Source organism: Pan paniscus, chromosome 2 (assembly GCF_029289425.2).
Source record: "Pan paniscus chromosome 2, NHGRI_mPanPan1-v2.0_pri, whole genome shotgun sequence".
Lineage (NCBI taxonomy): Eukaryota > Metazoa > Chordata > Mammalia > Primates > Hominidae > Pan > Pan paniscus.
Genome location: NC_085926.1, coordinates 10,489,188 through 10,515,089, shown reverse-complemented (window position 1 = coordinate 10,515,089; position 25,902 = coordinate 10,489,188). Strand labels below are relative to the sequence as shown.

The 25,902-nt window shown below is 53.8% G+C and overlaps 1 protein-coding gene across 19 annotated transcripts in view; it reads left to right on the top strand.

The window, feature by feature from the left end:
• The window catches only part of ATP2B2 (ATPase plasma membrane Ca2+ transporting 2), a 382,880-nt gene that overhangs the window by 188,304 nt on the left and 168,674 nt on the right, over positions 1–25,902 (top strand). The window contains exon 1 of one of the 19 annotated variants that reach the window (XM_057301597.2): positions 12,948–13,177. The exons of 16 other annotated variants lie outside the window; for them this stretch is intronic. The gene's annotated coding sequence lies outside the window, so the exon portion shown is untranslated. Of the gene's footprint in view, positions 1–12,947; positions 13,178–25,902 lie in introns of those variants that run through there. 2 more of the 19 variants (XM_003826278.6, XM_057301596.2) reach the window with 2 other exon arrangements.

The window sequence follows — 25,902 nt, the reverse complement described above, 5'->3', positions numbered from 1 at the left end:
TGAGGTCAGCACGGCCGCAGCGGCGCTTGGCTGGGAGAAAGCGGATCAGGAGTGGGCTCAGGTGAAGCCAGAGAGCTGAGGCCAAGGAGGGGTTTTGCTGGGGCGAGAGTGGCACTCTCAGCTTGGGGGCATGCTGGCACCCCCAGACCTTTGTCATGGGACAAGGGCAGATTCCCAGGAGTGCCTCCCCTATCCCTTCTAACCTCCGAGAAATCCTTCTGTAGTCCAGATCGGATCAAACCTCCAAGCCGCCTAAACCCACGGTCCTGGTTTCCAAAGGCAGACGCGAGTCCGCATTTTGGAGGGGGTCAAGCACATCCTCTCTAGTTTAATACCTGTGCACTTACTTTGATGTGTTAGGGGAAAAATACAACTGGCAAGGCAAATCCATGATATTGTGACTATGAATGCTTAAGATAACACTAAGTAGAGAGATACATATGTTTCTAAAAGGGAGGTGATTTCAGGACAGATGCAAAGTATATGCTAGAACTTGCAGACTGGCAAACATCATTACTGGAGTTTGAGGGTTTCTGGTCCACAGACTAAATGCGAATCTTTTTGCTGTGAGGTTTCAAGCCCTCCCCACCCTACCTTCATTCTTGCTGTGCCTGCTACCTGGAATGCCTCACTGGCAAAGGTGAAATGTGCTCTCACTGCAACCTGCACAGGCTGCCTGATCCCCCGTCTGTCTACTGCCATTTCCCACACTGCGTGAGGTTATCCTATCTGCAGCCATCGCTCCCTCAACAACAGGGAAAGCAAGCTCTGTGTCTGTCTTCCTACCTGCTGTGCCCGGCATGGTGCCTAGAGCCAAGCACAGGCCCAGGACATGACACCCAGTTCACATCCTGGAGCTGTCACTGCCTGGTGCATGTGTGCATGCTGTGCATGTGCAAGGCTCTGGGCTCAGTCACCTCCCCATGTATCAGATGGGGATGACAAGCTTCCTTCTCCAGTGGGGTTGCATGGATTCAGTGAGTTTACTCCACCTCAAGGCTTTCTTAGCCCGGTGCCTGGCATGTTCTGGACACTCCACAAGTAGTGGCTGCGTAGCAGTATCATCAATGCTATTGTCATTATTAAGGGCCAGTGGATATTCATTAAATGAGTCCATAGTGTTATAGGCTGAAGGGGAGAGAAAAAAGAATGGAGCATGTATGCATTTAGGCTGGAGAGAAAAATCTCAGTGGCTATTTTCCCAACCCCTCTCATTTTGAATATGGGGAAACCATGGCCCACACTGAATCCCGGGGACCAGGACCCAGAACATTTGCCCTTCAGTCTATGGTGCTCCACCACCACCTCCCTCCCCAGGCTGGGGGAAGGGGAAGGGGTGGCCGAGGCGAGATGCATCTGCCCAGTGTGACACTTGCAGGTTCCCCGCCCCCAGCCTTCCTCACCTCCTCGGTGTAGACCCAGTCGACCTGGTTAGGAGTTCCAGGGCTGTGGCCTGCACCGAGCTGGCAGGAGAGTCCTCACTTCACCGAGGCAGTGAATCAAAAGGCTCATTCTTTGTAGACTCCTCAGATAGGTAGAAGCAGACTTGACCTTTGTCGTTTTGTTATTTTTAGCAGAGCAGGCAAGGAATGATAAAAACCTGTACAGGAGCTGGCTATAAATAGCACGCCTGTGGCTTTTTTTAAGAAACACACACACACACACACACACACATCTGAACATTGTAGATCTAAACAAGCATTGCCCTTCAAAATAGAATAACAGCATTAGCATGACACTTTACAATCAGCAAGCCCATTTAAGCTGTCACTTCAGCTTACCATACAATTCCACAGGGTGGACACTTCCATCATCTCCATTTTGCAGATGAGGAAACAAGGAATGAAGTCAGCCAGGAAGGCTGTGGGCACGGCACCTGACACGTGGCGAGAGCCCTGTAAATATCACTTTCCTTATCACTGAATCTCTGAAAAGTTGAGTAACTTGTCCAGTGCCACGCCAGGAGAAGGAAGAGAAGCAGGACAGATGCCAGGGCCACCTGTCTCCAAGTCCATGAGTCCCCTGGCTGGGGCTGAAGGAAGAAGAGTTAGACCTGGAAAGGTCAGAGGAGTGGCAATGGATGTTATGGGGACAATGGGATGAGAACTGGAACGACAGGATGGTATCTGAGGTGCTGGCAGCTAAGAGGGAGTGGCTGTTTGGGAAGTGCCTTTGGGGTCAGCAACAAGAGAGGAAAAAGGAGGAGAAGAAGATAGAAGATCGCTGGCCAACAGTTTTTTAGGACAATGCCATGCCAGGGTCACCTCGTCAGGCACTGCCCTCCTTTGGGCAGAGTGGGAAATGTCAGTAGGCTCCATGGTGGGAGGGCTAAGAGCAGGTTATCAGCACTGGGATGAGAGCCAACAGAGGCCCAGGGGCTGGGGCCAGGGCAGCCTGCAGCAGGGAGGAACAGGTCAAAGGCAACTAAATCAGAAAGGGGTCCTGAAACTTGAAAGGTAATGAACTCCAGGTAACCATGTTGAGGGCCTGCCCAGGGTTCTGTGGTGTGCTGGTAACTGTTTCACAACCAGCTCTCAGGAGGGTGGATGTCCTGCTTTCCTGTGCTTGCCAATTTCTGTGGTGTCAATGCTCCCACTATGGCAGATTGTAAGCTGCCAATATGAGATCACTGACAACACAATCGGCTCTCACAAGTCAGTATAAGCAACTCCAGAACAAGACTGCTGCCACACCATGCCACACAAGATGGAGATACTTATGTCCTGCTTGTTTCAAGGGAAAAGAGAAGGGGCTTACAGGTAGTTTTTAAGCTACCATTAATTGTGCATGTAACACATGATAGGCAAAGTATTTTACAGGCAGTATCTCAGTTAATTCTCAGGACACAACTCCAAAGTAGATATCATCACCATGTTACTGATGAAGAAACCAGGCTCAGAAGGGTGAACTGACTTGCCCAAGATCACAGAGCTCAGTGAGTGGTGGAGCTCAGACTTAAGCCCAGGCCTGTGTGAACTCAGAGCCTGTGCCCCAGACATATACCACCTGGCCTCTAGCCAGGGTAGTTCTGGGACCTCAGTTGGGGCTGGGTTTTCAGGCAGAGGCTGATGAGTGGGTTCCTCTGCAGGGCTGGCAGCTGAGAGCTCCCACCAAGTCACAGGGGAAATGGTTACCACCCTTGGGGGAGGTCCTGAGAAGATTGAGACACTCCCATGGGGAGAGAGCAGAGCAGGAAATGACCCTCTTAATACTGAAGAAATGAACGAATGATATCTTCAGATTCCCTCTCATTTTGTTTAGATCAGATTGTCTATGAATTAAAAGTGTTGTCACCTTTGCAGAATAGAGATGAAAAAGCAAGCTAGACATCCCTGAACACCCACTATGTGCCATGTACATATGTATTACTCATTTATGCCTCCCAACACTCCCATAATTGCAGGTATTGTTAGCCCCATTTTACAGATGTATTAATAGAAACTGAGGTTCACATTGGCCAAGTGACTAGCACAAGGCCACCCAGTGGTAAGTGGCAGAGCTGGGCTTCAATCCCATGTCTCTTTGATGCCCAAGCCCCTGCTCTATGCTGTGTGTCCCCCAGAAAGAAAGAGCACCTTGTATCTGAGAATCTACTTACAGTTTACAGAGATCCTTCCATACCCTTCTTTTATTTGGTTACTGCTAACCAGCCCCTGGGGAGGTCAGGAAGGCTGGGGGACAAGGTCAGCACTCTCCCGGCCCACGGCGGCTGTCTTGCCCAATAACCCCTGATCTAGTGCTCTTCCAACCCCCTGCGGCCACCTGCAGGGGGATGTGCAGTGAGAGAGGTGGCCCAGCCTTTCAGGAAGTCTCATCCATAGAAGGCCTGCAGAGTGGCCACTAGGCTGGGGCTGTCCCCACTGCTGGTGGCAGGCCTCCTTGGAGAGCCTATGCTCTTTGGAGCTGTGTCTGATGAAGATGAGCCCTGAGCAAGGTAGCCCCACATAAGGGGGGTTCCTTATGGGGCTAACAGGCAGCCCTGGAGTAAGCACTTGCCTCCAAGCCCTGGCCTGGCTGCCGTGTGCTCAAGGCAGGTGGTGACCACTCTGTGGGCCTCAGGATCCCTATCTGTAAAATGGAAAGCTAGGGCTGGACACAGGAATGCAGCGGCACCTCCAGCCCTGATGCGCCGCAAGTCCACATAAACCAGCCCCAAAGGCAGATCCCAAAGGGAATTCCCGGAAGTTTTCTGGGCCCAGCATCCTCTGGGGAGTCTGTGGGAGATATGACACCCTTGTGGGTCTAAGGAACCCATCAAGACTCCATCAGCATCACCATCTCCCAAGGGCGGCCAGTTCCTGTCTGTCCTCCTCCTTCAGGCTTGGCTCTGGCCCTCCATCCCACCTCTTCCCTGCTCCCCTCAACCACTCACTGGACACCCTGGCAGAACCCAAGTGTTCCCCAGACCTATCACAGGGTAGGGAAGAACAGGCAGGGACTAAGGAGCCAGCTGCCTGAGTTCAAATCCCAACTGCACTTACCAGCTGGACAACTTTGGCCAAGTTGCCTGACATCTCTGTGCCTCCATTTCACCACCTGTAAAATTAGGGTGATCATCAAAGCCACCTTAAAAGGTCTTTGGGAAGAACTGAATGAGTAAACACATGAAAAGTTCTAAGAACAAACAGAACCTGGCATGTAATATCATGTCCCCGTCTCAGGGCCATTTATCATTTGTGGGCGTGTCCCCTCTTCCGTCTCTGCATCCCTCCTACCCAGCTGCCCTGGGGGGTTGGGGAAAAACCAGGTTCTATCAAGCAGGGCTACCATTAAGGTCAGTCAAGGGAACTTCCCACCCCCTGGAGGGAGCACTGGATTGAGAGTCCTGAGCCTACAGCTTTCATTCAATTGCCCATGACCCTGGCCTCAGTCTCCCCTTATGCCAGGGTGCCCCCTCAGCCCCCTGCACATTCGCGACTCTGTGAATGTCTACTGGCTGTTCTCCTCCCAACTGTGGCCCTGTGCAAGCAGGGCCCCTTTCCTCCTTGCTGATGTGTCCTAGGCTCGGAGTCCACCCCAGATCACAGCATATTGAGTGGATCATAGGACCTGCGGAAGGCAAGACATGACTGCCGCACTGCCACATTGCAGATGCTGTTACACGCAGGGCCCTCACCGAGGGCTTCGTGTTCATCATCGGGTTCCATCCTGAAAACCCTTCCCAGCTGCCCCCCTTCCCAGGGTGAGGACAGAAATCTGTACAGTGGTCCACAGGGGCCCCCACTGCCTCTCCTGTCCCTTGCCCACACTTTCCCCCAGCCATCTGGGCCTCCTTTTAATTCATTGAGAACTGCTAAGCTTTTCCAGTCTCAGGGCCTTTGCACAAGCCACACCCTTTGTCGGCAACACTGCCTCTCCTCTTACCTACTGAACTCCCACTCCAGCCTGCAGACCCCAGCTCAGTCATCACCCCCTCGAGGAAACCCTCTGTGAGGCTTCCTGCTCTTGCCAGAGACACCAGGGGCCTCCTGCCGAGCTTGCTCTCACCCCTCTGTAAATACACATTGGTTTGTGTGATCATTTCATTTCATGGCTGTCTCTAAACCCTCTTGAGAGCAGACACCATGGGCGTTTCTGCTTACCACTGTATTCTCAGCACCTAGCACAGAACCTGGGAAGGAGATGCTCAATGAGTATTTGTGAAATAAATAAGTCGATAGAGAAGCAGGAAGCACACGGCATCGTGCGCATTTTACAAATGAGGAGCCTGAGGCCAGAGAGGTTGAGAGACTTGCCCAAAGTCACACAGCCCATCACGGTAAAGCAGGGATTTGAGCAAGGGCCACCAGACTCCAGCTCCCAAACTCTTTGCACCACTTCGGAATTGCCGCCTGTGGGTGCAATGGAGGACTGAGGCACAGTCCCAGACGGTGGGGCTGGAGTGACAGGGAAGGGCTGTGGTTGTTCTGAGAACCCTGGCTGCCTGCAAACCTCACAGGGAGTGAGCCCGCAGCCCCTCTGCTCCTCTGCAAGCCTTCCAGGAAAGATCTAAGCTCTCATTCTAACTCCAGGTGTGTCATCCTGGGTTTGTTACCTCCACTCTCTAAGTCTCAGTTTCTTCATCAATAAAATGGGGGTGATACTCTCCACATAGCAAGACTGTTGGGGGCAGACAGTGTGTGTGTGTGTGTGTGTGTGTGTGTGTGTGTGTGTGTGTGCACATGCTTTAGCACCCAGGAATATGCTCAGCAGAGGTAGCTGATGTGGCCCCTGTGGCCTCTGAGCCATTCAGGCTGGACATGCAGGCCCCTGGGATGACCACATTTTATTCCCTAACTTCTTACTGGTTATATTCCCAGCAGTGTTGGCCACCCAGTGAGTCAGCAGTTAGGCCTGCCAGCTCACAGCATTCTCAGTCGTCACCCCTCTGCTCTAGGAATCCTCTTTCCCTGCTGGGTCCCCAACCCTCTTCAGCAGGAAGACGACAGAGAGATCACAGGCTTCAGGGAAGACAATGCATATCTGGATCCTCAATCCTGTGCCACAGAGCTATGCACCCTTGAACAAGACACACACCCTCTCCAGGCTCGTTTCCTCACCTCTAGGTTGAAGACTGATAACATCAAATTCTCCTGGGGTAGTAGTTAAGAGCCTGGCACACAGTAGGTGCTCAGCAAATGTCAAATTCCCTTTCCTCTTCTGACATTCCTGGATTCATCATCCCCACCCGCTCCCTTTCCTCCTTTCTTCACCTGTTCTTTCTTCAGGGAGGCAGCCTTTCAGCAAGAGTGAAAACACACACATGTCAATGTTAGCTAGGGACCCCAGTACAGGACCTCACATTCAGTGAGAGCTGAATAAATATCTGTTGCCTGAATGATCCAAAGAAATGAATTACGAATGGCGGAGTGTCAGGTTGCAGGTAGCTTGGAGGGGCCATTTAGGGATAGGGGCTCTCCTTCCTGGGTGTTCAACTCACCTTGAGTCCAGCCCTGGGCTCAAGCACGCTGGTCCCAGTTGGGACATCTCTGGGCAGTGGGATCTGAGTGGAGTTGGGGTCTCCTTTTACCCTTCCCAAGCTGGGCATGGGGAGGGAGCCCCATTCATTGACAGCTCAGGAAATAGCAACTCCTAAGCCAGGACCCCTAAATGCGTCCAAAGAATATTTCCAGAGCCACAAAGAGATGCAAACACCATCCAAAACTACTAGCAGAATTGCTTTTTCATTCAACAAACCTGCATTCATCAGTTCAATCAATATTTATTGAGGATCTTTTCCCAGTGCTAGGGATACCTCAGGCAAATGAGACCCAGTTTCCTGTCCCTGGGGAGTACCCCAGCCAGATGGACAACACAGATGCATATAAAAAGGTTAATTGCAAAAAACTCTTCTTGGGGCATGGGGAAAAGGGGGACGGAGGGAAAATCAAGGAAGGCTTCATGGAGGAGGGGCTGCTGGAGCTGAGTCTTGAAGGATCAGTAGGAGTTCTCCAGGCAGAGAAGTGGAAAGGGAAGGAATCCCTGGCAGAGGGGGTGGCACATGCAAAGACGCAGAGGCACGGAAATGCAAGAGTGTCTTTGGGAGCAACAAAGACCCACTGTGGGGTCTGAGGGTAATGGGAGCAGTCTGGAGTGGTTATTTTGGGCCTCATGAGCCACAGTGAGGAGTTTGGATTTGATGCTGAGAGCACAAAGGAGCCAAAGAAGGGTTTGGAGGAATGTAGGCAGCTCCCCAAGGCTGTAGGGAGTTAGGAAATGGCCAGGGGATGGCAGGGGAGGAGGGGGGAGGACAGTTAGGAGTCAGGATTGATGGGCGGGAGTGGGCAGCATGTATGACTCTGCATTACCAAGGAGGTATTAGCTCTGAGGGGCAGCGCAGATAAGACCATGGCCTTGTGCCTGAGAAAGGCAGTCTGCCCCAGAGAGTCCTCTGAGAGTGCCTCCTGCTTCCCCAAGCTCTGCATTCTTCCAGGAGGAAAGGCACCAGATCCCTCATTGTTTCCACAGTAACACTGTGAGCTCATGGCCCTGACCTTGGCCTCTGGCCTTGCAGAAGGGAGGCAGGGTCAACCATCACCACTCACCTGCCCCACACAGGTGGGAGCCTAGGGTGGACCCTCACGGGGCTAAGGTTTTCTAAGCTGTGTGGCCGGGAAGATATGCCCACTGCTTTGGGAAACCTAGGTCCCAAGCAGTTCCAGGACCCAGATTCACCCCGCCTCCCACAGGGTTTCTGGGCTCGCCACAGGGCCTCCTGCAGTTCCTGTTTCAAGCTCCAATTCCCCTACTCACTCTGTGACCTTGCGCTACAATGTTTTACCTGTACCTCAGTTTCCTCATCTGTAAAATGGGAATAAAAATAGGATCCACCTCCCAGGGTTTTGTGAGGAACGCACGAGCTGTGTGCACAGAATGCCTGGCACATAGTAGGATGTCAGTGTGAATGGTGGCTGGCCAGAATTCGCCAGAAGCCAGGCCTACAACCTCCTCCCTGAGGGAGCAAGGACCAGTAGGAGGAGGGGAGAATTGGTGACCTGCGTTCAAATCTCAATAGACTAGAGACCAGCCCAGCCCCAGCCCTGCAGATGCTATCTGGGAACCCTTATCTACCAGCCAGAGGAGTTGGAAGGCACCTACTCTCCGCCAGCATTTTCCCTGGGGCCTGCTGGAGAATCTCACCTTCTGTCTCTTCCACTAGTAACAGTTGCCATTCTCCTTTAACTTGCAACCCCGCCAAATAGGTATTATCATACCCATTTTGCAGATGAAAAAAACCTGGGACTCAGGGAGGTTGAGTCATTTGCCCAAGGTCACACATCCGGTAAGTGAGAGAGCCGGGAGTTGGACCCAGGTCTGTGTGGCCACAAAGCCTCCACTCGAGATCTGGCTGGCTGAGGGAGTTTCAGGCCTTGGTGGGAGTGGGGAGTGGATGCAAGGCTTCCGTGTGACTGGCTGGAGAGGAGATTTCGGGCAAGCCAGCCCGTGTGGTCCCCTGGATCCACAGTCCATGGCCCCTCAAGGTCTGGGGCTAGAGATCCTGAGTTGTGTGCTTCAAACTTGGGTAACTTTAGGCAGGTGCAGAGAGAAGGGCCTAGGGTTTGAGTGAGACCCTCAATCTTGCTTTGGTCCTCACTGGCTCTGTAACTTTCAAATAAGGCCCTGTGGTCTCCAGGTCTCAATTTTCTTTTCTGTAAAATGGGAAGAAGCCTGGGCTCTTTGAGGGTGATCTGTGGGGGTCAGAGGAGACAGGAATGTGAGAGACCTTTGGAAATACCTTCTTATCCCCCGGGGAACCCAGCTGACAGCTCTTTGGGGCAGCAGTGACCTGAGAGCTGCCCCAGAACTCCGACCCAGGTGTCTACAGACCCCGAGCCAGGCAAGGCAAGGGCAGGGGTAGCCCTCATCCATGCTTCCCAGAAAGACGAGCAAAAACAGAGAGCCCACGTCTCATACCGAAGACACAGCTGGCCTCTAATTACATTCAGTCCTCTCCCCTCAGACCTGCCTGGACCTACCTCCTCTCTTGCCTTCGTGCAGAGAGCCTCCTCTATTGCCCTTGTGCAGAGAGCCTCCAGCAGCCTGGGCCAAGTTCCGTGTCCCCATTCCTAGACAGACTGACCCTCTTCACTCACCCTGTGTCTCAGCTCCAGGACCCCTCCCCAAGGGAGAAAAACATGGTCTGGCCAACTAAACACAGAGTAAAAATCAGATTGGCTGGCTCCTCCTTCCGTCCCCCTCCCCTATGTCTCATACCTTTCCCTAACCCTGACTCTCAATCGGTGTCCACCATAAGCCAAATCATGCTGGAGGCAGAAGCTATCAGTAATCCTCCCAGCTGGCCTCCTGCCTCTTTCCCCCTCTTCCCTGTGGCTGACCCTGACCTGTCATTTCCAACCTTCCTGGAGTTGCAACACTAGTGCCATTGTTTGTCTAATTTCACAACACCTCTGCCTGTCCAATACCCCCTGCCCCCCAACACATCCTGGAAGGCCAGGCCAGATGACCCAGGTGTATCTGCTGCAGGAAGAGAAGGCAAAGGGGACGGGGCAAGGGACAGATGTCTGCAGCCAGATTCCACCCTTAAGAATGACCTTAGGCAAGCCCTGATCTTTTTCTTGAGGCTTCGGTTTGCTGAACTGTAAAATGGGAGAATTGGATAGGAGTTCTCAAGGGTCCAGCAGACTCGTTCAAGCCTTTACTGCACCATCTAACACATGCTGGGACCTGAGACCTGGAATGCTGGAGACATGTCTGATGTGGTCACAGCCCAGTGAGGGAGACAGACGTGTAGACCATCACGATACAGTGTGGTCAGAGGTAGAACAGAGGCATGAACCAACTCAGTTGCTGGAATCAGGAAGGACTGTCTGGGGAAGCAGAATTTGAGTTGGACTTCGAAGAATGAGTAGGAGTGGGCCTAGAACTGGGGTATACCCACAAGGAAAAACCTTCAAACTTTGCTGTTCAATATTTGCACTGCCTCAGGAGATAGGGGCATCCAGTGACTGGGGGGTGGATGCAGGCACTGAAGGACATGGGATCTGGAATGTCAAGGAGATGGGAACTCGGCCAGGTGGCAGTTCTAGTCTTAGGGTCTGAAAACCAAAATCCACAACTGCCTGAGAGTTTGGCTGCTAGTGTACGTTGGTGAGAGCCCAGCCCATCTCAGACAGGGACCACTGGGCAGGTAAGACTCAGGACTTGGGAGCGGACGAGTGTCAGGGCTCCCAGTGAGCCCACACTCATGATGGCCTACGCATGCAGGCAGCCCTGGGCTTGGAGTCCAGAGGCCTCCGTCACAAGTTTGGTCTACTCTTTACTGGTTGTGCCACCTTGCCCTGGCCACCACATCCCCCTGAACTACACAGAGCTTCCCCATCTGTACCTTGGGTGCTCACGGCAGCCACCCCAGAGGTAATTGGGAGGATCAAATGATTTACTGTTTTGTAGGTGGCCTTTACAAACTGTAAAGTGTGCTGGACACAGAAGGCAGTGTGATTGTTGAAATGTGTGGCTCATAACAGGCTGCTTCTCGGGCTATTTTGTAACCAGGGAAAGCGGTTTGCCGCCAAAGATGTTGAAGTAATAATGGTGGGATTCCTGGCACAGACATGTAGGCTGGCAACAGATGGGAGGTGCAATGGGCCTTTCCGCCTCTGCCCATCTTTGCCCACCCTCACTCCAACATCTCGGAACACCTTTACCTGGGCCTGTTTTGGGGAATGGAGAGCCTGTGGGCTTTGGGGAAGGGCAGATGCTTGGCCCTGGTCCCTGGGGTGGAGCCGACTAGGGACTGCTGACTTGGAAGACCAGAGGGGTGGCCAGTGGAATCCCCCCAACTACACCCCTAAGAGGGGTAGAGTTCCCATCTGCACCCCCAAGATGAAGCAGAGATGAGGCTGCTTTGGAAGCTCCCAATCTTGAGCTATTGGTGTGGGGTCGAGAGCCTCCCTGAGGGGTGTCCTGGGCTGCTCTGTCAGAACCCCAGCAAGGAGCCCTGCCCGGCCTCTGAGTCACACCCTTGCCCCAGTGGAGGCCAAGGCCTTGAATGACCACCCAGCCCTTGACATCGTAGCTTCTCAGCATCCTCCCTGCGTTGAGGCCACCCTGCGGGCTAAGGGGCAGGTGGGTACCCTTCCATGGGGCTGGGGGGTGAGGAGCAAGGAGGTCTCAGCATGGCCTACTGGTGGGAGACCCGCCTCAGGCGCTCCCAACTGTCTCCCTCCCGTGGCCCCTCTGCACGGCCGGGTTCTGATTTTGGTGCAGTGCAGACTTTCAGCTTAACGAGACAAATTGGTATTCTGTGCCAGCCCAGGGATGGAGTGGCAGCTCGGGACGCTCGGGCGGGCAGCTCAGAGGTGGGCAGGAGGTGGGGGCAGGGGAAAGAGGCAGCTTCTGCCTGGAACTGCCTCCCGGGGCCGCCTCCAGCCCTGCCCCTGTCCCCCATGCACCCCTCCACCCTGACAGGTGCCCTGAGACACTGGTCCTGAAGGTCCTTCCACCTTCAGTGCCCTCCCTCCAAGCAAGGTACCCCTCCTGGAGGGGGCAGGGCAGTGGAGGCCAAGCCTTCAGAATTCTAGAGAAGCCCCTCGCCCCCGGTGACCTCCTAACCTTGCTCTTAGGGCTCTCCTCCCACCCATCTGGAGTTGAAAGAGCAGCAAGTCTGGCAGAGATTAGGCAGGAAGAGGTGAGCAGCTGGCTAGGGGCTTCCAACCCTACCGACTCCTCACCCGGGGTCCCTGGGTTCCCGTGGAAGTGTCAGTCAGCCCACAGTCTGCCTGCAACTCATCATAGATGTCCTGAAGATTAGGTGGGTGTACAGACATGCAGACACCCCTGCTGGTGGGCACCTGGCAGAGAAAAGGCCCCTTGAGGCAGGCCCTTCTGCCAAGCCAGCCCCCACCACCACACCCCCCCGAGGGCAGGTGGGGTCGCACACAGGCAGGGCGGGTCGCAGGGATAGCGCTTCAGGGCAGCAGAGAGCTGCTGCGGGCTCAGCTCCACTGGCCCTGGAAACACAGATGTGTTTAAAATGTGTTGAGTCGACTTCTCCCCATTTGCGACCTCTGCCCCTTTGCCCCCCAGGTCTGGGGTTGCCTTGACTGCAAAGAGGTGGGCCAGAGCCCCTGACCAACCAAATAAGTCCCCCAGAAAGCAAGGGACGACTTGGGGCCATTTGAGCAAAATCCTCCCCTCTCTGCTCCCGTTCCCCCCACCACCACTCTCAGGACCCCCTTCCCTCCAGCACAGCCCAGCCCTACCCTCTCCGTGCCCTTGACATTCCCTCCTGCTTCTGGGGAGCGGGCATATTCCTGGGACTCTGCCAGCTTCGGTTCCTCATGATCCCACGGGAGGAATTAAAACCGCAAACAACACCGTGGTGGTTCGGTCCACACCCCCCCCCGCCCCCCACTCTCCTCCCCCGTGCCCCCTCTAGAACCGGCCCTCCCTGTATCCCTCCCTCCCTCCCTCCTCCCGCCCCCATCCCCCAGCCTCCGGCAGCGGCAGGGGCGGCCTCTGCCTCCCCCGAGATTGCATTTTGCCGGCGAGATGCTCTCCTAGAACCGGCGCGGGCGCCTCCGCCCCCCGCCCCCCACCCGCTCGGGCAGGATGGTACAGTCTGCAGAGGGGCCCGGGCACGCTGGCTGGGCTCAGCCGCGGCACCAGCTGCCGCACCGCGATTACGGGGCTGCCCGCCGGGAAACCGTGCAGGATTGGTGGTGATTTTCATAGCCAAGTAAGTACCGGCATCCCCCAGCATGAGAAAATAAAAAATAAAAAGCGCCCCACTCCACTCTCCCCTTCCTCCCTCACCCATTTTATTTTGTTTCATTTCATTTGATTTTTCTCAGTGCTGATGGTGGTGGCGGTGGCAGCGTGGAGGGGGGGTGGGAGCAGGGCTTGTTTATCTGGCAGCAGCCGAGGCTGCACTGGGAGCCGCCGCTGAGGGAGACACTAGTGTGAGGGTCCGCGTGTTGTGGGGGACGGCTGGATGCTGGGGACTAGGACAGGGGGGCCTCGGACAAGCGGATGCCCAGGGTCTCAGGTAGATTCCGGCAGCCTCTGGACTGCAAATGCCCCCTAAGGATGTTATGCAAGGGCCAGCAAGCTGGTGGCAGGGGACAAGGTTCTCTTCTCTCTGAGCTGGTCCCAGGGAGACCAAGAGGACTGGAGGGTGCCCGTTGCCCACCCTGGTCAGAGTCCCAGGAAAGAGGCAGGAGGAGGCCCCTGTGAAGCGTCCCTTTGGTGGGGTGGGCAGCTGTGTGCTGGGACTCATTGGGTCAGGCCAGCCAGGTCATGTGGTGGCAGGGACGTGTTCCTGGGTCCCCTCCATGGCCAGGAGGGTGGCAGGAACGGGTGGGCCAGGCCATTTTGCAGCAGTCATGCTGGGTGGTGGAGTCGGCACCCTCTGCCCAGAAGCCCACTTCCTAGGCCAGCCTCAGTGGTCTCCAGCTGAGGGATAGGGCACCTGAGGCTCCTCCCTGCCCCCTGCAGGGTCAGGATGGGAAAATGCAGCAGGGGGCCTCAGGACTCCCTGAGGGTGGGTTGCTGCCAGCAGCAACCCCTTTCTAGCCAAGTAGCTATTCCACACCACGGCTGTCCTCTGCTCACCCAGCTTGGGGGTTGGGGGTTGGGGGGGTGCTCTGGACTGGCCTGCCCCAATCAGGCAAGGGCCCTGGGGGTCTCGGGCCCTCCATGCAGAGGCCCAGCCTGGCTCGACCTTCAGAAGGGTAAGTGAGCAGGCAAGCCCGACCAGCCGGCAGAGGGTCTTAGTGCGACGCTGCATGCCCTGAGCCCAGCGTGGAAGGGGCTCCCTCCTCTCCTGCATTGCTCTCCGAATCGCTGGGAGGAGGCAGAGCTGACGTTTGGGGTATTTCCAGGATCAGCGGGCGCCATCCGGAGAAATTCTCCTTTGACGTGTGCAGTAGGAGGGGGCTTGGAGCGCAGGCCTTGGGGGCCTCCGCCTGTTAACTTCGTTGAAGGAGCAGTGGCAAAGAAGGGGATGCAGCTCTGGGGAGTCCTGTGGGGGGTTGGGGGTCCAGGAAAGATGCTGATGGCCACCATTATTTAGCCACCTTCACACCCTAGTCCCATTCACATCAGGGCATATGCATGCCAACAAATTCACACATACGCACAGATACAAATATAGTACCCATAAGTAGTGCGTCATATATGTCCAAATCATATACACACATATGGAATGCCCATGCCCACACCTCAGCACCTGTAAATACAACCCACGTTCCTGAACACCACATGCTCACGTGCAAAACACAGCACACACACGAATGCAGTACACACATACACACCTGTGCATGCAGCTTGCCCACACATGCATGTAGCACTAACACGGGAAAGCAGTAGGCTGCACACAGTGCCCTGCAACAGCCAGAAATGTGTGTACCCACATGAGGGCTGGCTCAGGTGTGAAAACAACAGGCACACACATGTGGGGCTCTGAATGCCATCTGCGTGCCTGCCCGTGCATTGGCAGGCACATGGCATGCTGGAATGTGCCCACAGGTGAATGTCAGTTGCACACATAAGAAGACGGCCACAGGCACACAGATGCAGCACCTCTGCGGATGCTGCGTGCACACACCCGCCCCCTCAGCTTCCAGGAGGCAAGGTGGCTCTGTGGGTGCTAAGGAGAGCTTGCCCCTTAAGGGACTTCCGATGAGGACAGAGGGATACTGGATCCTAAGTGCCCGCCACAGCCTCACACAGGCGTTGGGGGAGGGCCAGCCCGTATTCCCAGGGAGCTGTGATTAGACTCAGCAAGGCCATCTTGGGTTATTGATGTTCTTCAGAGAAGGCTGCCCAAAGTTGGAAAGGAGACAGAGGCGGCCAGGGACGCAGCTGCTGCCCGTGGCCCAGACCGCCAGGAGCCCAGGCTGGCCCCACCAGCCCTCTCCCTGGCATCAGGAAACCGGCCCGCTGCTATGGGGTCTCTGAGAGCTGGGGCCTGGAACACCTTCAGCAGACTCCAAAGTCCCCTCCAGACTGAAGGTCAGAGAAGCTGCTGTGGCTTACGTTGTATGCAGAGCCTGAAATGCTGGCACCCTCCTCTGCTGTCCCGCTGCCCTCCTCTGCGTTCCCCCAGCTCAGGCGCAGGTATGGGTCAGGGGACCCAAGTAAATAATAGTAATCCAGCTAGCATTCACCCAGCTAACTGCTTTGCACGTATCATCTCAGTGAGGATGCCCACAGCCCTGTTATCCCCACGCCCCAGATGAGGACGCTGTATCTACAGAGGTGAAGCTGTGTCACCCAAGGTCACACAGCTGGAATGTGGCAGAGGGGAGGTAGAAGGCAGGCCACCAGGTGCCCAACTACCCTCTTTGACCCTTCGGCATGAGGCCAGTTCAAATTGGGGTACCAAAATTTTGGGAACCTATAGCTCAAGAACTTAGAATTTTGTGGCAAGATTCCGAGAAAGAGTGAGGAGTATCTCCTATGGGTGAAGGCGGAGGAGCCTTCCCCAGGCGGGCGTGGCCCTGACCTAGGCAGCCGGACCGCTCTGTCGTCCCTTTACCCTATGGAGTTGCTGATGCCTAGAAAGCCAAAGCAGACAGATGCCTTCTGAGGCCACCTAGCTGGGACCGTTTATAAAAAGGAAACTGAGGCCCAGCCAGGCACAGGGACTTGTCCAAGGTCACACCGTGTTCTGTAGAGACCTGGGCTTCTTGCAAGTGCTCTCAGGCCCCAGACAAGAAGCAGCAGAGGCCTGTGTTGGCCCCTGGTTTTCCCCAGGTGTTTGACTGTAGGTGGAAAGTATGAGAGCCCTGGGCCCAGCCCTGCTCCTGACCAGCTGTGTGATCTTGGCCAAGTCACTTCATCTCTCTGCCCTCAATCTTCTCATCTGTGGCCAGGCAGGCCTATCTCTGCCCTGTTTTATGCCACAGCTGCCAGAGAGCCCTGGACACTGTAGAGGGCTGTGCACGAAGGTGTGATTGGCATCAGGATCAGGAGCCGGAGCAGGTGAGCACCTTGCTGCTGCAATTGGCCAACTCTGAGATCAGAAAGGGAAAAAAGGAAAGAAATCTCTAGTTTGCAGATCGGAGGTCAGAAAAGCTGCCTGTGGCTTATGCTATGTGCAGAGCCTGAAACACTGGCCCATCCCCCTGCTGTCCCACTGCCCTCCTCTGCCTTCCCTCTGCCCAGCCACAGGTATGGGTCAGGAAACCCATTAATGCATTAATTAACCTAAAGATCACCGGATGGGGGCAGATTTCTGGGCCCTACCTTGATGAATCAGGAGGTCCCAGGGGCTACATTTCCACAGGTACCCCTGGGTTTTCACCCATTTCACTCCGCACCCCGGGGAGCTGAGGTGCTTAAGAGTGGGCTTGGTGGAGCACATAGGCGCTCAGAGCTGGGGGTGGCCTAGACACCATGCTGTTCTGCCTGTACCTGTCACACCTGGGGAAACTGAGGTCTCCAGGCTAGTGGGTGACTGAATGAGACTGAAACTCATTTCCTCTCCCCACCAGTCCCCTACCAACCCCTAGCCCCTGGCTCCACCCTGCACAGCTAAATCAGGCCCTCCTGAGGACCGATGAACCCTCAAATCCAAAACAAGGCCATCTTCTCAGCAGACAGCTGGGAGCCATGCTCCAAGGGCACTCTCCAAGACCCCATCTCTACAAAAAATTTAAAAATTAGCAGGGCGTGGTGGCATACTCCTGTTGTCCCAGCTATGCAGGAGGCTGAGGTGGGAGGATCGCTTGAATCCGGGAGGTCAAGGCTGCAGTGAGCCGTGATTGTGCCACTGCACTCCAGCCTGGGTGACAGAGCAAGACCCTGTCTCAAAAAAAAAAAAAAACCGTTTAAAAAATGGGTTATGCTATGGAAAACTCCTGGGACCTCCTGCTGGGCAGTGTGGCTTCGGCTTCACCCCGGTCTTCACTTGACAGTCTAGATGGAGGCGGCGGCAGGCAGGGGGAAGCGGGAGTGATGGTAAAAGCCTTAGAAGTATCATTCACAGTCCAGGAAATCTCTGCAGGGTCAGAGAGTTCCAGATATGTGGCCAGAGACCACGGCTGGCAGGACCAGGAGGGCAAGGTGACCAGGCCCGAGCAGGGGCCACAGCTCAGGTTCCTAAAGCAACAGAGGTCCCTGGGTATGGGGGAGAGTGTGTTGGTCTGAGGGTCAGGAGAGCTGGGTCCCAGGCCGGCTCATCACTGGCGAGTGACCTTGGAAAAGCTGTGTCAGCCCTCTGGTCCCAAGCTCTCCCCTTGTGAGAGGGGTCAGTGATCCTGCCCCCCAGTGTCCTTGGTGAGGGCGGCTTCTCCTGCCCACTGCCCCTTGGGGTGAAGGGTCAGAAACACTGCAAGTCTCAGGAAGTAGCAAGGAGAGCAACTGCAGGGACAGCCCGTTGTGTTTGTTTTCTGTGGCTGCCATAACAAATGACCACAGGCTAGGTGGCTTCAAACAACAGACGTGTATTGTCTCCCACTTCTGGAAGCCAGAAGTCTAGAGTCAGGAGCCAGCAGGGTTTGCTTTTCCTGGAGAGGCTGAGGAAGAGCCTGTCCCTTGTCTCCCTAGCTACGGGCAGTGGCCAGCAACCCTTGCTCTTCCTCACCTTGTGGCTGCGTCACACCCATCTCTGCTTTCATCTTCACCTCACTCCTTCCTGTGTGTCTCTCGGTGTCCTCTCCTCTGCTTCTAAAGACATTGGTCATTGGATTTAGGGCCCAACCTAGACCCAAGATGATTTCATCTCAAAATCCTTAGCTAATTCCAACTGCAAAGATCGTATTTCCAAACAAGGTCACATTCTGAGGTTCCAGGTGGGCATGAACTTTGGATAGGACACCCTTCAACCCACTGCAGTCACTAAGATTTATGAGGTGTTTATTGCTCATAAGACCTGCACACAGTCTTCTCTCTTCTTCACCATCACCCATTTTCCGGATTACAGAAACCAGGGCCCAGAGACATTAAGAATGTGCCCAAGTCAGGCCAGGCGCAGTGGCTCACGCCTGTAATCCAAGCACTTTGGGATGCCAAGACAGGTGGATCACCTGAGGTCAGGAGTTCGAGACCAGCCTGGCCAACATGGCAAAACCCCGTTTCTACTAAAAATACAAAAAAAGTTAGCCGGGCCTGGTGGTGCATGCCTGTAATCCAGCTACTCAGGAGGCTGAGACAGGAGAATCATTTGATCCTGGGAGGTGGAGGTTGCAGTGAGCCAAGATGGAACCATTGCACTCTAGCCTGGGTGACAGAGTGAGACTCTATCTCAAAAAAAAAAAAAAAAAAAGAATGTGCCCAAGTCACACAGCAAGTGAGGGGCAGAGCTGGGATTTGAACCCAGGTCCCTGGTGCTCCTTCACCTTTTTGTAGCTGGCTGGGGGATGCCCAGAGACCCCTTAGGGCCCACAGCTAGGAACCCATGGGGCAGGAATTCCAGCCAGCCCTATGAAGACCCCAGGTCTGCAGGGGCTCCTGGGCACCAGAGAGAGGCTGGAGACAGGCAGGGGAGCTTCAAGGTGTGAAGGGGCCCAGCCGTGGCCCCAGGAGACCAACTTGTGGCAGAGGATTGAGAGCCACAGTTCCTTGTCTCTGCCACTGACTCTGTGAACGTCATTGTGCTCTTCCGGAGAATAGGGGCAGCAGCACTGACTTTATGGGGTAATTGCCAAGTACCGAAATGTTCATCATAATAGTACTAATCGCTAAAATGTGTCCGCAAGCACTTTACAAATGCTTTTTGTTTTCCCATGTAATGCGTGGGAGGGGAATTGCTTATTCAGTCATGTGCGTTCAGTTGTGTGTGGTTGAACCAGTGACTTCGCCTCAGTTTGCTCCTCCGTAAACCAAGGGTTAGCTGAGCACCCATCTTCCCAGTTGTCATGTGAGGCAAACAGGATCCAAGTACAGGGCTTGGCCTGGGTGTGGTCCAGGTAGAGGCTCAGCGGATGTTTTCTTGCCTGTAAGATGGGATAGTGGTAGTATTATGATGATGCTATTATTTGTTGTATGAGGATTTGGTGAAGTAATGCGAAGGAAGCACTTGGCTCAGGGCCTCGCCAGAAATTGATGGAAAGTGGCCTCCTTTGTGGCATCAGAAAGATTTGAGTATAAATCCTAATGCCAGTGTTTACTACTGTGTGACCTTGGGCAGGTAGCTTTGCTTCTCTGAGCTTGACATCCTGATATGCAAAGTGGAGTGGGAAAAACCTGCCTCACAAGATTGTGCCACGAGATGATGGGTAGGTAATGTCTCAAATGGAACCCTCATGATGCCAGGCATTCGAAATATGTTGAGCTTCTGCCCTGCTTGTGGGCATCTTAAAGATGTCCCCAGAAGGAGCACATCCTAGTCCAAGGAGGGTGGATTTGATTTGGGAAAATTGGGAGCAGTCGTGCCACAGTAGAGCATATGGGGTTGGTGGAGCCTATGGGAGAAGCAGTGAATGGATGACACCGTTTGGGGTCCAAGCACCATGTAGCTTTGAAGGAAGAAAGCAGGTCTCTGCAAGCTTCTGTGCTGCCTCTGAAGGCAGTTTCCTATAAAGTGGTGCCTTTCCTGTGCTGGCTGGGCTACTCTACCGGGCCATGTCTGGCTGCCCCGGGACCATTTTGTGGGAGCCATGGGGGGCGTCATCTGGATAAACTCATTCTAGCCCAGCTCTGTCAAACACCTGCCTTGCAGGCCCAAGGGAGCTGTGGAGGCAGTGGGCGGGGAATGCTGTGGCAGCCATTTGGGGTGCCTCCCGCATGCCTGAGGCATCCACGCTGAGTGAGGCCCCCAGGCTCATCCGGAGCAGACGGTGCTGGCCTCCAGCTCACTGATCCTTCTGAAGTTTTTTGATCTGTGCCCACGGGCAGGGCACGCCATCCTACGTGGGCCTGACTTAGCGTTGATGTAGCGCAGTAGTTGAGGACAACATCTGGGCCCAGGCTGCTTGGGGTCAAATCCAATGCCTGGCCACTGACCAGCTACATGTCCTTAATCTCCAAGCCTCCGTTCCCTCCACTGTCAAATGGAGATGACAACACTGCCTGCCTCATCAGGTCGTTGTGTCGGAGACTGAACTGTGTGGATTCCAAGATATACATTTTGACATTTCTGAAGCCAGGTTGTGCCTGACAACTGGTGGTACACCACAGTGGAACCAGCCATGCCTTTTATTTCTTAAATATACGTAAAGTAGTGATACAGGTTAGAGTCAAGAAAATATGATAAATAAGATCAGTTTTATAAGGGGCTCAGAACAGAGCCACCAGGCTGGTGGGAAGAAGCCAGGATTGCCACCTGCCTCCCCAGCTCAGTTGCGGTGAGTCCCTCACTGGGGCCTTTGTGTCCACTCTGAAACAATCAGCAAAAGAACACCTGCTTGCCGGAGCAGTTGTGAGAAGTCGGCAAACTTTTGTGTGTATTACATGACCAGCAGAGTCCCCATATGCAGTAGGTGCTTAATAAATGGCCGTGCAAAACAAACAACAAAGACCGTAGTACAAGGAGGAATTTAAAGCATAGACTCTGGGATTCTAATTCCTGCTCCACCATTTCCATGCTGTGTGACCCAGCACAAGTTTCTTAATTTCTCTGTGCCTTAGTCCCACCATCTGTAAAATGGGGATAACAAAAGTGTCCAATTCATAGGATTGTTGTGAGGATTAAGTAATTAAAGTGCTTAGGACAGCCCTTGGCAGAAGTGTAAGCAATTATTATTTGATGAACTTTAATGAGTCTCTTCTAGTTCAATAAATGATAGCTAAAATAAACACTAGGCTCAATAAAATAATAGCAGTTGAGGCTGCACTTGCTTTATAGCTGAGAAAACCAAGGCCCAAGAGGCATGCTGGTTTGCCCAGGATCACACAGCCGGCTCCCAGCAGACTGGAACCACAGCCCAGTGTCCAGGCACCAGCCCAATGCTGCCTCTTTGCCCATGTTGGTTCAGGACTCTTTCTCTTATGGAGAAAGCAGTTCTTGCCATGGAGAGGAGGGTTTCTAGAAGAAGCCACCACCAGATACATCACCAGTGTTTCAGGGATCCACAGGGTAATTAGGGCCCTCATTAGAAGTCGTTTCTGTCTTCCCTCAATTTTCTGCCTGACCACCACAAACAGTGGAAGGGGCCTAACTGGGATGCCCACCCTGCCCACAGCTGCCCAAGGTCAGCAGAGCCTGTCAACCATCCTGCAAGCCCACCAGCCAGCACTCTCCTGGCCTCCAAGTGGCTTCTGCAGAGCTGACACAGCAAAATTCCCTCCTGGAGACAGCAAAAGCCGTGGCTGGCCCGTTGGTCCAGCCACCAGACAGGCTAGGGCCACAAAGTGGATTGGAGTTGGGGAGGACAAAGACCTGGGTGCAGCCAGCCATGACAAGCACTTCAAGCGACCTTGGACAAGTCACAGTCTCTTTCTGAGCATCAGTTTCCCATCTTTGAAACAAGCCTTTTGGAGCCAGATGGGCCCCCTGAGACTTTAAATGTCTAAAATTCGAAGCTGCCTGGACATTGCTGATGTCCAGGTCACGGGGGAAGGGGCGGGGTTGGAGGGGTGGAGCTGGTGTCTGCGTGTGGAGTGCAATGTGTGTGGATCTTGGGTTGGACTCACTAGGAGCAAGCATGAGACAGCGCTCAGGAGAAAGGGGCTGAAAGGACACAAGGTAGGGAGAGAAAGAGATAAACAAGTGTGTGGCCTCAGCTGATCCCTTGGGGGATGTGGGGCATGAACTGCACCCCAGGGTTGGCTCTGCCTTGAAGCAAAAAAAGCTGGCCTTTCATACCCCATATCAGATAGTTATTGGCCACGGCTGCCTTCTGAGTGGGATGCTGTGTGCACTTGCCCGGGCAGGAGCTCCTGTTCTTCCCAGGGCAAGCCTGCAAAGAAGGGGCAGCCGGGAGCTCTAGCTCCCAGCAGCTGGGGTGTGGAAGCTGCAGACTGGTAAGGAGGACTAGGGTGGGCACCAACAGTGTCCACTCTATTATGTGGATTTGGGCTGCAAAGGTTGCTGGGTGCCAGTCTCTTCCTAGCAACTATCTGAAGGCAGCAGATTAAGAGCTCTTTAGGCCACTTCTAAATTTATCAACTTACATGACTCACTTCAGATTAAAATGAAGCCCTTCTCCCCATCCCACCCCCAGCCAATTTCAGATTTCTGAGCTCGGAGCATCCTGAAGAAGGCATAGAATGCAAATCAATAAAACCAATATTAGCTAAGTACTTGGTGTGGACCAGGCTGTTTGTCGGGCTCCTTGCTGAGCTCAGAGATGAATCAGCTCCAGAAACAACTCCTGCTGGGAGGCGGAGGCAGCCCCAGGTAGAAGGTGGTATACGACTGCGGGTGCCCTGCTTGGGGGCTAGGCCATGAATAACTTCCAGGACCGAGACTCAGCCTCACCACCACAGTATTTAGAGCTTCCAGAGCCTCAGTTTCCTTATCTACAAAATGGGGTCAGTGTGGTGAAGAGTACGTGGCCTGGGCCACTCCTGCACTCAGGGAGTAGCAATAAAATTAAGTGAGACCTGGCACTGGGACCCAGGGCTGTTTCTAGGCACTTCTCTGCCCTCTCTTCAGAGGCCTGAGTCTGCCCCATGACCTCAGGGGAAGGAAATTCTGAGCTGAGTGGAGACATCAGCTTCCCTGGCCCTGGGAACGTCTACAGTGGGCTTCACTACAGCCCCCGGGTAACCTGTCATAACCAAGACAGCTCTCGTTTAGCGAGCAATTTCGATGCTAGGGGCTCCGTGTGCAAAAGTTTCCTTTATTCTCACCACTGCGACTGGATCCATTTACAGATGAGCAACATGGTCTCAGAGATGTGGGATGGCTTGTCCAAGGCCTCTTGAATAGCCCCTCTGCTCCTGACCCTTTGCATTGGACCTAAGAGGAGACTGAGGCCGGAGAGGAATTGACCAAGGTTGCAGAGTAGAGTCCAAAGCCCAGCACCCTGTCCATGGTATTAGCCCCTCCCCCAACCCTCCAGGAAAAAGGCGTGGCTTGGGCCAGACGTCAAACTGGGAATAGGGTGATTCATACCTGGCCCATGTCCCAATGCAACTGCCCACGGGGACAAGTTCAGGGTATCCTTGAGACTGACTCTTCAGCAGCAACAGGCCTGGCCCCCAGGAATTGACCATGTCCTTGGTCTTTATCCTGCCTCCCTACAAGACAGCAGGTGACTCTTGAAGGTTTGGAGCCACACTGGCTCCACATTTGGGGAAGAGGTGGTTTACATGTCTTAAGCACCTGCCAGCTGCTATTGAGGAAACTGTGGTTCAAATTCCAACTTTGCCACCGACAAGCTGTATCCCCCTCGGTGAGTTACTGTTCCTTTCTGAGCCTCAGGGTTTTGACCTCTATCATGGGGGGAAATGACCATAGCCATTGTGGAGATGATTCGAGATATGTACATAGCCCCCACCCAATGCCGAGGGTGGTGATTATCACCCCAGGTAGCAGCATGTGGGGCTGAAGTCCACTCTGTAAAGGAGACATTCTTATTACACTGCACAGATTCTCAGAGAGGTCCAGGGACTTGTCCCCAGTCACACAGCAGGTTAGCAATAGAACATGATTGGGTGCTGGTCAGTTAGTGTCCTTTGAGCAGTGTGTTGTGGTGTTCTTGAGGCCTCAGAGGGCAGCCAAGGGCACTTCCCAAAGAGAGTTTTCTTCTGCCAAGGAGATTAAATCCCAGGATGCAGAATTGTGGCATCTTAACTGGAGGAGAAGGCACAGGGCAGTGGTTAAGAACAGACCCTGGAGCTTGAGGGCCTGGGCATGATTCCCCAACACTTCCTAGCTATGTGACCTTGAGCAAATGACTTAACTTCCTGTGCCTCAGTCTCCTCATCTGTAAAATGGGCAAAAATACTAGTACCAACCTCGTGGGATTCTAGTGCAGATTAAATGAGTTACATGTAAGGAGCCTAGAACCATGCCTGATGCAAGGGAATCTCTATGAAAAAATCAGCTATCAGTGGTAGCAGCAGTTGTGGGATCAGAGTAGGGAGGGAGCACCTTTCACCATCTCTCCCTTAATCTCACCCTAGCCTTCCCCATAGACCCCCCATGGCCACCAGGAGAAACTTCTCAGAATGTCCACCAGGCCTGTCACTCTGGTCAAAGTCTTCAGTGCTCCCCATTGCCAAGTGGATAAAGCCTAGACTCCTCGGTCTGTGTCCAGTGCATTTGTGATGGAGTGCCTGTCCCCGCCCTACCTTCCCAGCCCCACACTTCACCTTCATGCCGCTTTTCCTTTGTCAGGTCAGTTAGAAATGTGGCCATGTGATATGAACTGGAGCACAGGCCCTGTTCACACTGACCCTTTTCCCCACCTCTGAGACTTTGCCTGACTTTCAACCCCTACCTAAGTGTCTCCCCCTTCTGAGGGCCTTCCTGCCCCTCCCTTTGTTGTAAGCTCCTGGGCAACAGACTCTGGGCCTCTGGAGTCATGATCTCCAGCCAGTGTGTCTTGTTTGTTTTTGTGTTTGTGTTTGTTTTCAGTGATTTCATTAGAACACTGTTGAGTGCATGCATGTAGAATAGATGAAGGAAAGGGCCTTCCCTACTGGTCCCCCAGATCGTCTCTTGCCCTTTCAATCGTCTGTTCTTCCTGCGTGGCCAGAGGAATCTTTTTTAAGAATATAAATCAGATTGTAGTGTTCCTGCTTGAAACTCCACAGTCCTCCCCTTGATGTACAGGAACAAGTCGAGACTCCTTTCTGCAGCCTGTAAGCCCTTCTGGGTCTGACCCTCATCCCCCACCCCTCTCCTGGCTTTCCTCTCGTTTACTGCCCTTCTTTCTGTACCTCAAACTCATCAGCCTCTTTCCTGTCTCAGGGCCTTTGCACATGCTATTTCCCCATCTAGACTACACTTTCCCCTTTGGTTTATTTCATAGATTCCTTCTCATCAAGCTGAGTGGTAATTCCTCATTAAGGCCATCCCTGATCTATTTAAAAGAGCTCCCCCACCCCCTCACCTATATTCCCTGTCATGGCACTTGTTTTCGAATAGCATGTACCACCCTTGACATTATTTTCTGTATTTATTCCCTTGTTTGTTGTCTGTCTGTCTTCCCTAGACAATCAGTAGCTTGAGGGCAGGAAGCATATCTGTCTCATTCACTTCTGTATTCAAGGGCCTAGGACAGGGGAGGTGCTCAGCAGATTTGTGTGGAATGAATGAATGAATGAATGAACGAACAAATGAATTGGCCAGATATGGAGAGGTGGTACAGGGGAGGCAAGAATAAACCCAGAACAGCCCTTCTCTCGAGGGAGGTAGTGGGAGCAGAGGAGGAGGCGCCATCCTAGAAAATGTCCTTTGAAAGCCATCCTGGGTGGCAGCCTCAGCCAAGTTGAAGTTCCATCTGCTCTCTTTTGTGCAGCTGTGAAAGGGACACCAGTATCCTCCCTCACCATCACACTTGACCCGGTATCTGCAAGACAGGAGAGAAATGACAGTGGAGAGGTTGCCCAGAAACCCCCGCCTCG